The sequence below is a fragment of the Narcine bancroftii genome, unplaced genomic scaffold (genome assembly GCF_036971445.1).
Source record: "Narcine bancroftii isolate sNarBan1 unplaced genomic scaffold, sNarBan1.hap1 Scaffold_153, whole genome shotgun sequence".
NCBI classification, from domain to species: domain Eukaryota; kingdom Metazoa; phylum Chordata; class Chondrichthyes; order Torpediniformes; family Narcinidae; genus Narcine; species Narcine bancroftii.
In genome coordinates, this window is record NW_027211888.1 from 1581753 (window position 1) to 1594914 (window position 13162).

Here is a 13162-nt window from a genome sequence, read left to right on the forward strand (position 1 = left end):
CCATTTTTCCCACTGTTCCCCATGGGTCCACACTGTTCTCCTACAGTTACCAATCTGCTTCCCACTGTTCCACACAGTTCACCACTTTTCCCCACTGTTTCTCTTTTTTCCCACCTTTCCACCTCTGTTCACCACCATTCCTGACTGTCCCCCAATGTTCCCCAATATTCTCCAGCTGTTCCCCACAGTTCCGCATAATTCTTCACTGTACTCCACTGTTCTTCACCTGTTCTGCATGGTCCCCACTGTTCTCCAGCTGTAACCAAACTGTTCCCCACCTTTTCCCAACTATTTCCCAAAGTTCATCGCTGTTCCCCACTGTTCCCCTTTGTTCCCAACTCTTCCTCATTTTCCCCACTGTTCCCTACTGTTCCATATCTGTTCCGCACTGTTCCACACAGTTCTTCACTATTCTCTTGCCGTACCCTAATTGTTCCCCATTTATCCCACTGATCCCTATTGTTCCACATCTGTTACCCACAATTCTTCACTGTACCATGCTGTTCTTCACCTGTTTCCCAACTGTTACGCACTGTTCGCCACCAATCCCAACTGTTTTCCAGCATTTTCCCACCTGTTCCCCACGGTTCCCCATGGATCCCCACTGACACCTCATTTCCCAATCTGTTCCCCACTGTTCCCCCGTTCTCCACAATTCCCTATCTGGTCCCCACTATTCCCCGCTGTTGCCCACTGTTCTCCTCTGTTCTGCAGAGATCTCCACTGTTCCCCATCCCTTCCTTCCATTCCTCAATTTTCCCCAATGTTGCCCTCTATACACCACTGTTCCTCAACTTTTTCCCAAGTGTTCCCTGCTGTTCCCCACCTGTCACACACTTTTTAACAGTTAACCACATTCTCCAGTGTTCCCTACTGCTCACCCCTGTTACCCTCTGTTCTCCACTGTTACTCATTCTCCCCATTACCCACTGTTCCCTCACAGTTCCTCACTGTTCTCCAGCTGTTCCCAAATGTTACCCATCCATTCTCCACTGTTCCCCATTTTTCCCACTGTTCCCTACTGTTCCACACCTGTTCTCCACTGTTCCCCAGCTGCTCTCAAACTGTTCACCACTGTTCCCCATTTTTCCCACTGTTCCCTACTGTTCCACACCTGTTCTCCACTGTTCCCCAGCTGCTCTCAAACTGTTCACCACTGTTCTCCATTTTTCCCACTGTTTGCTACTGTTCCACACCTGTTCTCCACTGTTCCCCAGCTGTTCTCAAACTGTTCACCACTGTTCCCCATTTTTCCCACTGTTCCCTACTGTTCCACACCTGTTCTCCACTGTTCCCCAGCTGCTCTCAAACTGTTCACCACTGTTCTCCATTTTTCCCACTGTTTCCTACTGTTCCACACCTGTTCTCCACTGTTCCCCAGCTGCTCTCAAACTGTTCACCACTGTTCCCCATTTTTCCCACTGTTCCCTACTGTTCCACACCTGTTCTCCACTGTTCCCCAGCTGCTCTCAAACTGTTCACCACTGTTCTCCATTTTTCCCACTGTTTCCTACTGTTCCACACCTGTTTTTCACTGTTCCCCAGCTGCTCTCAAACTGTTCACCACTGTTCCCCATTTTTCCCACTGTTCCCTACTGTTCCACACCTGTTCTCCACTGTTCCCCAGCTGCTCTCAAACTGTTCACCACTGTTCTCCATTTTTCCCACTGTTTCCTACTGTTCCACACCTGTTCTCCACTGTTCCCCAGCTGCTCTCAAACTGTTCACCACTGTTCTCCATTTTTCCCACTGTTTCCTACTGTTCCACACCTGTTCTCCACTGTTCCCCAGCTGCTCTCAAACTGTTCACCACTGTTCCCCATTTTTCCCACTGTTCCCTACTGTTCCACACCTGTTCTCCACTGTTCCCCAGCTGCTCTCAAACTGTTCACCACTGTTCTCCATTTTTCCCACTGTTTCCTACTGTTCCACACCTGTTCTCCACTGTTCCCCTTCTGCTCTCAAACTGTTCACCACTGTTCCCCATTTTTCCCATTGTTCCCTAATGCTCCATATCTGTTCCACACTGATCCCCACAGTTCTTCACTGTTTCCCACTGTACTCCAGCTATTCACAAACTGTTCCCCACTCTTCCCCATTTGTTCTACCGTTCCCTAATGTTCCACATCTATTTCCCACAATTATTCACTATACCACACTGTTTTTCACCTTTCTCCAACTGTTCCACACTTTTCCCCACCAATCCCAACTGTTTTCCAGCAGTTTCCCTCCTGTTCCTCACGGTTCCACACTGTTCCCCATCGGTTCCCCCTGGTCCCTACTGTTCCCCTCTGTTCTCATCTGTTCTGCAGTGTTCCCCACTGTTTCCCATCTGTTCCTTTCCTCATTGACCCCCCTGCTCCCCAATATTCCCCTCTGATCCCCATTGTCCTACAGTGTTCCCCATGCTTCCAGACTGTTTCACATCTGTTCCACACTGTTGCCCATTTTTCCCCACTGTTCTCCATCTGTTCCCCACTCTTCCATTTTCCCCCATGTTCTGCACTGTTTCCCAATGTTCTCTAGCTGTTCCCCATCTGTTCCCTAATTTTTTCCACAGTTACCCCAATTCCCCATTGTTCACCTCTGTTCCCCACTGTTCCCCAGAGTTCTTCACTGTTCCACACTTTTCCCAACTGTAGCCAAACTGTTCCCCATTTTTCCCACTGTTCGCCATCTGATCACCACTGTTCCCGACTATTCCCCACAGTTCTCCACTGTTCCGCTCTGTTGCCTACTGTTCCCCATGGTTCTTCACTGTTCTCCACCTCTCCACTGTTATCCAGATGTTCCCGAACTGTTTCCTACTGTTCGCCACTTTTCTCCACTGTTCCTCACTGTTCCCCAATGTTCTCCACAGTTCTGCAGTGTACCCCACTATACCCCATCTGTTCCCCTTGTTCCTCATTGTCCTCACTGTTCTCCACTATTTCACACCTGTTCCCTACTGATCCCAACTGTTCCCTTTAGTTCCCCACTTTTCCCCACTGTTTCCCATTTTTGCCATTGTTCCACATCTGTTCACCACCATTACTGACTGTTCCTGACTATTCCCCACTATTCCCCATCAGTCCCCCATTTGTTCCCCACTGTTCCTCCTATTCCCCAATGTTCTCCACTGTTCCCCTCATTACCCATCAGTTACCCACTTTTCTCCACTATTACCCCGTTCTCCACAGTTCGCTATCTATTACCCACTGTTACTCATTCTTCCCTTTGACCCCTCAGTTTCCCACCAGGTCCCATGGTTCCCCACTGTTGCCCATTTGTTCCCCACTGTTATCCAGCTGTTTCCTATCAGTTCCCCACTTTTCACCACTGTTCCACATGGTTCCCCACTTTTCCCCTCATTTCCCAATCTGTTCCCCACTGTTCCCACATTCTCCACAGGTCAATATCTGTTCCCCATTGCTCCCCCCTATTTGTCTCTGTTCCACTGTTCTCCACTGTTCCTCAGTGATCCCCACTTTTCCCCATGTCTTCCTTCTGTACCTCAATTTTCCCCACTGTTGCCCACTATACACCACTGTTCCCTAATTGTGCCCCGTGTTTCCCACTGTTCTTCACAGTTCTCCATCTGTCACACACATTTGACCACTGTTCCCCACATTCTCCAATGTTCACATTCTGTTCCCCACTGCTCTCCCCGTTACCCTGTATACCCCACTGTTACTTAATCTTCTCCTCTGTTTCCCACTGTCTCCCACAGTTCCTCACTGTTCCCCACTTCTCTCCATCTATTCTAAACTGTTCCCTACTTTTCCACTCTGTTCACCACTGTTCCCCTCTGTTCTTTACTTTTCCCCTCTGTTCCCAACTGTTCCCCATTTCTCCCACTTTCCCCTATTGTTCCTCACTGTTCCCGACTGTACCCAACAGATCCCAACTGTTACCCACTGCACCCCATGTTTCCCATTGTTGCCCATCAGATACTCCTCTTTTTCCCATCTGTGACCTAATTTTCCACACTGTTTCCCACAGTTCTCCACTGTTCACCATCTGTTCCCCACTGCTCCCCACTGTCCTCAACAGTTCCCCAGTTTTCACCAATGTTTCCCAGAGTTGCTCACAGTTCCCCAGCTGTTCGACACATGTTCCCGATAGTTCCCCACATTTCTCCACTGTTCACTAATGTTCCACATCAGTTCCTCATCTGTTCTAAACTGTTTCCCACTGTCCCTCATCTTTTCCCCACTGTTCCCCACCGTTTTCCTACTGTTCCAAACCTGTTCCCACTGTTCCCCAGCTATTCCACACCTGTTCGCCACTGTTCCCCAACTGTCTCCCACCAATTCCCCACTTTTCCCCCATTCTCCACCGTTCACCATCTCTTCCACACTGTTCCCCTGCTCCCCACAGTTCGGCTCTGTTTTCCAGCTGTTCACCAATTTTTCCACTGTACCCTACTGTTCCACCTCTTTACTCCACAGTTCATCACTGTCCCCCACTGTTCTTCACCTGTTCCCAAATGTTCCCTACTCTTCTCCACCAATCCCAACTGTTTCCTACCAGTTTCCCACCTGTTTCCCCATGGTTCCCCACTGTTCCCCATCAGTTCCCCTCTGTTCTCCAGCTGTTCCCAAACAGTTCTCTACTGTTTCACATCTGTTCCCCACAGTTCTGCACTGTAGCCCATTGTTCTTCACCTGTTCCCCAACTTTCCCCACTGTTCCCCACCAATCCCAACTGTTTTCTAGCAGTATCCCACCTATTACCCACAGTTCCCCACTGATTCCCATCAATCCCCCTGCTCCCTTTTGTTCCCCTCTGTTCTGCAGTGTTCCCCACTCTTTCCCATCTGTTCCCCTTTCCTCATTGTTCCACCCTGCTCCCCAATATTCCCGTGTTCTCCATTTTACTGCAGTGATCACCACGGTTCCACACCATTCCCTACTTTTCCCCACACTTGATCTCATGACAAGATCTACCTTGGTGAAAGCACAGAAATTGTGCAGATGGGCAGTGAAATCTCGCATATGAGGTATAGGGTATCTGTCGGCTGTAGTTATTGATCCTACGGTAATCGCTGCAGGGTGTCCATCCACCTGTTTTCTTGGGTGCCATGTTTAACAGTGATGCCCAAGGACTGTTGGAGCGCTGAATGATACCTAATTCCTCAATTGCAGTTCACTCTGCCCTTGCCTGCGCAGTTTATCAGGTGGAAGATGACGAACCCTGGCGTAATTTGGTGGGCCTGAAGTGTCTATGTAATGGGACACACCCTGGGCTGTTTATGAGATATTGAAATTAGGTGAGAGAGTACAGGGAAATTCGTTGAGCAGAGCAGCATGTGCACATTTGTTCAAGGTATGCACCCCGAGGTGGGAAACTCTCCCTTTGCTGCATCCCAGAGGGTATGTTTGAAAAGTGGTAGCAGGAACCAATTTCCTCCACTTCACATCTACTGGCAAGTCATGGGACCTTAAAAAATCTGCACCCAAAATAGGCTGTGCAATGGAAGCCAATAGGCAATTCCAATGGAATGTCACACCTCCTATCCCAATCGTGACCTATCCTGTGCCAAAGCAGGGAATTTTCGTCCCATTTGTGTTTGAAGAGTCAGGTGGTGTTGTTTATGTGGGTTTTATTTCAAAATAGGTTGGTGGGAGCAAACGAACCTCAGCACTCGTGTCTACAATGAACCTGTGCTTACCAGCGCAGTCTTGGAAGATACAATGGGACGTGCTTGTGCCAGCTGCCATGGCCATAAATGGTAGACGGCCTTATCGTTTCCTGCCTTTTTTCTGTAATAGGTACATGTCGGGACACATTTATGGGCATTTTTCACCAACGGCCATGGTAAAAACACCATTCTCACCGCCTGTCAGCACGTTCATTCTTCTTTAACTGAACTGAAGATATAGTTGGCTCATAGGAAACGGGATATGGATCTGCTGCGAAAACAGTCTGTACGTGAGCAGACTCTAGCGTTGGAGTGTGATCCAGCCTGTCAGTCTCCTGCGCTACGTCATGGGGATGGTGGAAATCCATGTTAATGATTGGTATTGCGACACGACCTGGGAGTTTGGACAGGAATAGAGTCTCAAAAAGTAAACAATGAGAATAACCATCTGCTAATGCGAGCATCTCATTCATTAAATCGGATAGATTCCTATCACCTAGGTCCTCCATATTTAAAAGTCGTGCTCATGTCTAGTCAATTCCAGCGAGTCCAGGAGAAATTGGCGGAACCTGGTTTACTGGTTTTCTGCCAGGGGATTGGCAACATATTCTATTACTTGAGACGCTGCAGCAGTGTCCGATGCACCTATTACATGGCAGAATTTCATGTCCTCTGCCATTATGCCACAAGACAAATCTGGGTTTCAGCCTGATTAAGCCATACCCGAGGTTGATGTGTCCAGAAAGGAGGGAAGTGAAGTTCCACCACATTAACTGCAGCCGTGATGGCAACAGCTGCTGCCGTCCTTGTGTCCATGGTAACTGGAGATTCAAGTTTCCCTGAATCTTGCATTTGGGGTCCCCAATTGCAGAGGCGACTTCGGTAGAGCTACTAAAGTAATACACACACAAACACACACACACACACCAAGTTAGTCAACACAAGACTGCTTTATTCAGACTTTACAGACTTCTTTTAGGAACAGTGGGGAACAATGAGGGAACAGTGGGGAACAGAGGGGAAAAGTGGTGTATAGTGGGCAACAGAGGTGAAAATTGAGGAATGAAAGGAAGAGATGAGGAAAAGTGGGGATCGCTGAGGAACAATGGAGAACAGTGGGGAACAGAGACAAATGGGAGGAACAGTGGGGAACAGATTGGGAAATGAGGGGAAGAGTGGGGAATCATGGGGAACGGTGGTGAATAGTGGGGAACTGGTGGGGAACAGCTGGGGAATAGTGGGGAACAGGTGTACCACATCTGTTCCACCCTGTTGCCCATTCTTCACAATGTTCCCCACTTTGCCCCATCTGTTCCCCACTGTTCCCCATTTATCCCAGCCCATAACTATTACATTCCTTAAATGGCAATTATTACCCCTTCTGGGCTTTTTGAATTTCTTAGGATGCCACTTGGGTTGAAGAATGCTGTTCAAACCTGCCAGCAGCTTATTGGCACTTAGGGCAGATATTTAGAATTCCCTTAAATCTACTTGGAAACATCTGGTAAAAACAATGGCGTCATGAATATTCTGTCCAGACCGACTGTATATCATATTCAGGATGAGATTGATATTCCTGAATTAGCCAGTGTCCAGGCAATGGACCCCGATGGTCAGCCATATAGTACGACCATGACTAACTTGGACATACTGCAGGTGGCATCACAACTGGGCGGCCAACCTTACTTTGTGACATGTCTTTGGGCTACATTAGACCAGTGATTCCTGATATCTTGGAGGCAATGCCTTTTTGACCAGATACACACCTTGTCTCATCTGTCCATCAGAACATCTGTCAAGCTCATGTCAAATAAATATGTATGGCATGGACTAAAAAAGGGTGTTGCATAATGGGTCTGCACAGGTACCACCTGCCAGACTGCCAAAATTCAGCGGCACAATAAGGCACCTCTTCAACATTTCCCGGTGGTACACAGGCGGTTGGAACACGTGCATGTGGATCTGCTTGGATCATTGCCATTATCTCAAATTTTGAAATACATTCTAACAGTCATAGAACGTTTCACACGCTTGTCACGGGCTGTCCCGTTGCCATCCAGTGACACTGAGACAAGGGCAAGAGCATTCACTGTCGATTGGATGGCTAGATTTGGTTTTCCAACACACATTACTTCAGATCGTTGAGCACAAATCATCCACAGTCCAACAGACTTGTGGAACATTTCTACTGGCAACTGAAGTCCGCACTTAAGGCCTGACTCACCATTCCCAATTAGGTCGATGAGTTGCCATGGGTTCTATTCGGAGTGCACATCTCTTCAAAGGAAGATATGTCAGCATTGGCCACAGAGATGGTTTATGGTACAGTTCTTACAGTTTCATGGGACATTCATTTCACAACCAACTCTGACCTGAATTTCCTTCACAGCTTTGACATGGAGTCATGATCAGCAAACTTTTTCCTACCCACTGGCATGGATCACCTAAACAGAATGTGCCCCACCATTCCTGGACGCTGATTTTGTTTTTGTGCGCAGACAGGTCCCAGGAGCGCCATTACAATTAACGTATGAGGGCCCTTTCCATGTGGTGAAGAAGGATGGGCTTGTGTATACTTTGGACATAAGGGGACATTCACAGCTGTTTCGTGTAGACTCAAGCCTGCCCATGTGAAGCCCGCTTCACCTATTTCAGTGCCCCCAGCCCAGACGGCGAGGGTGTCCACCTCAGGTGCATGCAGCTGATGTTTTAGTTTCTGTGAAGGTTCTGGGGGGGAACTGGGTGGTTTAGCAGCTGTGTAGTGGGCCGAGCGGGTAAGGTTCTTTGGCACGCGAGTGAAAATATAAGACAGACAGTTGGGAACTCATCCATTTAATTGACTGTCCAGGCGTGGTGCTTCGTGGCGTGGAACGGCACGTTGATCTGTGGATTCTCCTGCCGGATGGCACGGGACACTCACACGGCTTCATTTAAATCTGCGGTCCTGTGGTTCAGAAGCAAACTCATAATGATGTCCCATGGAGCCCAGGACACACTAAATCAAAAAAGCCTGTAAAGTCTGAATAAAGCAGTCTTGTGTTGACTAACCTGGTGTGTGTGTGTGGGTGTGTTGCTTTAGTAGCCCTATCGAAGTAGCCGCTACATATATAAATATTTGGGATGATTATCCCACTTACAGGATACTTTTCTTCCATCTCACAGCCTGTGGGAAGAAGCTATTCCCCAGCCTGGCAGTCCTGATTTTGATGATGGACGTGGTTAAAGATGCTGTGCACTGGATGGAAATGGTCTTTTTACAATTCCTTGAGCCCTATTTAAACAACACTCCCAGTAAATGTCATCTACAGAAGAAAGGGAGACCCCAGTGATCCTCACAACTCTTTGCATCATTCCTGTCTGATGCTTTACAGCTACTAGACCATCCAATGATGCAGCCAGACAGGAGACTCAACTGCGCTCCTGTAAAATCTCAGGATGAGAGCCGTTGGCCTTGACCTCCTCAGTCTCCTTGGGAAGTTTAGGCGCTTCCTGACCAATAAGGAGATGTGATTGTTTTGTGTATTAATACATGTTCTGTATAGATGTAACAATCTTTAGTGGATAGAAGTAGTCATTGTACTTCAGGATGTACAATCAGGTACAGATTTTCCTTAAATAGCCATTTGGCCCAGATGTCTATTCAGTACAAGAATACTTTCAATCTCAGGGAGATTTTGAACAATAACACCATTCATTTTGCAACAAGCGCAACTTAATTTTGCCAGTTGTTCAATGGCAAGCGACATGGGGAAAACACCACTGTCAACTCTTCTACCTTAAAGGAGTAATTTTATTCAAATGGGCAGTAGATCAAGACCTGGAAACTGAAATTGAGTGATTGGTTGAAATTAGAAACATTCGTATTCATGCTATAGAGTTTAAGGCTGCCCAGGAGGAATATAATATGTTTTCTTTAAGTTTGTATGCCCTCAGCCTGCCAAAGGATGGGGCCAACAGACATGTTGCTGGAAGGGTTTGAGAAATGATATGGTAGGCCACAGGAAGCTCAAGGTTAGATCCACAGAGCACAGGTGTTTAGCAAAATGGCTACCCAGTCTGTATTTGGTCTTGGTGATATCGAGGTCAACTGAGTCGACCAAATGTAGTAGATTAGGTTGGATGGGGTGCATGTGAAACAGTGCCTCACCTGGAAGGTCTGATAGTGGCCTTGGATGGAGGTGGCAGGAAATGGAGGGACAAGTTTGGAAATTTCTGCAATTCCAAAGGGGAGTGCGTCAGGTGGTGGTGGGTGGAGAGGGAAGTGCTGTCGAGGGAGAGGGAAGTGCTGTCGAGGGAGTCACAGAAAGACGTGCCCCTGTGAAAAGAGGATCTGAGTGGAGTGGGTTAGATGTAGCAGGTTAGAGAATGGTGCTGAAGTTGGAAGTGTTCAAGGATAATGTGTCAGATGTGGCAGCTGATGGGTGGTAAGTTAGAAATCTGAGGATTCTGTCCTTGTTCTGCCAGAGAGGAGGTGGGGTAAGGGCAGAAAGAGAATTGGAGATATGGGTGCAGGCTTTATGGGGGAATCTGCATTTATTGAAGAAATAAGACATTTTGGGTGTTCTGGAGTAGAAAACCTCCTTGGGACTTTTACAAGGCCAGAGGACCCAAAACCTAGCAGCAATAGAAAATCACCAAGACAAAAGATACTTAAACAAACGTCATTTTCAATTTTCTTTAAACAAAAAAACAGGATCAAACTTTAAATTATCACTATTAACTTAACAGCCTTACATTGCCCCGTTCTAATTCTCAGTGCAGGTGTATTTAATGTGCATAAAGTTCTTTGACACAACTCCATGTTCACTGGTGTCTATCAATTCTTATACTGTGCACAGAATTCAACATTTATGAATTTGCACCAAGCTCTGGTGCTTAAAAGTGAATGGTTACCCGTCCAGGAAGGCTCTTGTTGGTTTCAGAGAGGGATTTCTTGCTCATTGGACACACAAAAACTGATTCCCTCTGATCAGCCACTTTGGGGTCTTGTCAATGAAACCCGTCACGGTTTTCCAAATGATCACCTCTTCTGCAGGTCACCATAGAGTTCCTTTTGTTTTCCTTATTTCAGGTGAAACACTCAGGCCAGCCATTTCCTATAGTTTGGATTAAAAGTTTTTCAACAGGCTGAACTGAGAACTCACAAACCGTCTTCAGCTTGCATCTCTCTATTAGAAAAAGCATATTTGGTCTCTCCTCTATGCTTGCAAAAGCACATGACCTTCTTAGAACAGCAAACTGCAACCAGCCAGATTACTGCACTGGACCCAAACTTCTGAGTCCATTCATCAGTTGATTTAAAATCAATAATCCATTTACACCTGCTTTTGAAATTCTTTAGCAAAGCAGTCTCCTTGTTTTGTCTTTGCAAAGGCTCTTGGCACCTGAATGACTCTCTATCAGCAAAGCTCTTGCATTTTAAATAAGAGCTGTTTTGTGAAGTGTTTGTGTTTGTTTGTGGTCTCCACGACTCCTACAATAATCTCTTTCAAAAACATATCAATATACAATGTGGTGTCCTTGCAAAAAAATAAAGTGGGAAGAGGTATAATCCAGGTAGCTCTGGTGACTGGAGTTTGTAATAGTTTGAAACTTGAACCTCTCTCTCTATTTACTGTCATATAATTAAAAAGTGTCTTATCACACAAAATTGCCTTTTTCCTGCTGTGAGGCAGACAGATTCGCCATTGATTTTAATTATCTTTAAATATGAATATGGAATTACACTTCAACTTATGACTGTTTTACTACTTTAAATTACTTTACTTAACTTACCCCCCTTCTAATTCTAAGTGCACGTGTGTGTAATGTGTGTGTAAGTTCAGAAAAGTTCTTTGGTTCACAGTCCAATCTCACTTCTCATTCCTCAAAGTTCACTGGTTGCAGGCCATTCTTATACTGTGCACAGAATTTAACATATGTAAAATTCACCAGGCTTTGGTGCTCGAAAGGTAAAAAAAACATTACAGTTCAGGAAGGTTCTTGCTGGTTTTCAGAGAGAGGTGTGTTGTTCAGGGAAGTATTAGGGTGTTTCTGACTCGTCGTATCTGCATCTGAATTCTGATATCTCTTCAGAAAAGCTCTGATAGCTTTAGCATGGAGCAGAGCTGAGCCAGGACTTTGGAGGTATTTAAGGGAGTGTGTGGGCAGGGTTTGTTCTGGACCAACAATCTCACCAAATGACTCTGCTTGAAATCAAGATTCAAACCACTTTGAGGAATACAACAGGAATTGTTCAACAAAAGCCTGAGTTTTCTTTCAATAGTGGAAATGATTTTTTTTTAAAAGCCCGTTAATATTCCTGATACAGATCTTTGTATTTATCTTTCAGGTTGCTATCTGTTGTTAACTTGGAGGCCTTTAATGAGGTGACTGGGAGGAATCTTTGCTTTAACCCAGCAGTTCTCTTGCAATTTTCCAGCTGTAGGATGAGGTGCAGTTGCTTGCAAGTTTAGCAAGTGGGATTAAGATGTGAAACTGCAAGTCACAGCACCATTTTTGTTTTTGAAAATGCAAATATGAAAATTTTAACTTTGGTCTCCTTGGTTTGCTTAAGTTTACAGAGGAGACGTTGGGTCAAGCTGAGAAGAGAGAGTTGGATGCCCATTTGGTGAAGCTGCACAGGCAAAAAAGAAAACACAAAACGAGGGACTGAAAAAATAATGAAGCAAACTGAAGAGCTGTTGCAACCAAACCCAAGTAAAGAATTTAATTTTGTGAGGTGTACTTTAGAGACCAAATGATTTGGGCTTTTAATGGTGACCTATTTAAATGAACAAAATCTGATTAGAATTTAACTTTATGTAAAGTTTGGAAGTTGCCACAAGAAAAATGGAGCATATAAATTAGATGTTGTAATGAAGAGAAATTAACAATACAATGAGCCTCGTGTCATAGTATCTACCTCAGTCTACCACAGTTAAACCTTCTCCCCACTGTGAACCTGGTGCCACAGTATCTCCCTTAATGTACCATCCATCCCCGTTAACCTTCTCCCCCACTGTGAATGCGGTATCTCCCGCTGTTTATTGTACATCACTGTTATATCTACTCCATACTCTGAAATCTGTGTCACAGTATCGGCCTCCATCTACCTACATTCCCATTAACATTCACCCTATTGTGAACTTGGTGTCACAGTATCAAACACAGTTTATCGTACATTACTGTTCAACCGTATGACGGATGTGAACCCAGTGTCACAATATTTGACACAGTTTATCGTTCATCACTGTTTAAACTCATTCCCTCGATTCAACTAGTGCCACAGTATCCATCTCAATTTACCGTACATCACCGTTAAACTTTCTCCCCACTGTGAACCTGGGGTCACAGTATTTGACACAGTTTATCGTTCATTACTGTGAAACCTTCTCGCACTGTGAACCTAAGATCAAAGTATCTTGCACAGTTTATGGTGCAGTAGTGATTGACCTTCTCCCCATTGTGAATCCGGTTTCACAGTATCTGCCTCTGTCTTCTGTTCATCACCATTAAACCACTCCCCACACTGAATCCGGTGTCACAGTATCTCATGGA

The 13162-nt window shown here is 45.7% G+C and overlaps 1 long non-coding RNA gene across 1 annotated transcript in view; it reads left to right on the forward strand.

Annotated features, from left to right (window-relative positions):
• LOC138750480 (uncharacterized) overlaps positions 1-12712 on the forward strand; it is a 474155-nt gene extending 461443 nt beyond the window's left edge. The window contains exon 3 of the long non-coding RNA XR_011349356.1: positions 12180-12712. This is a non-coding gene — a long non-coding RNA (uncharacterized lncRNA). The remainder of the gene's footprint in view (positions 1-12179) is intronic.
• The last annotated feature ends 450 nt before the right edge of the window (positions 12713-13162 follow it).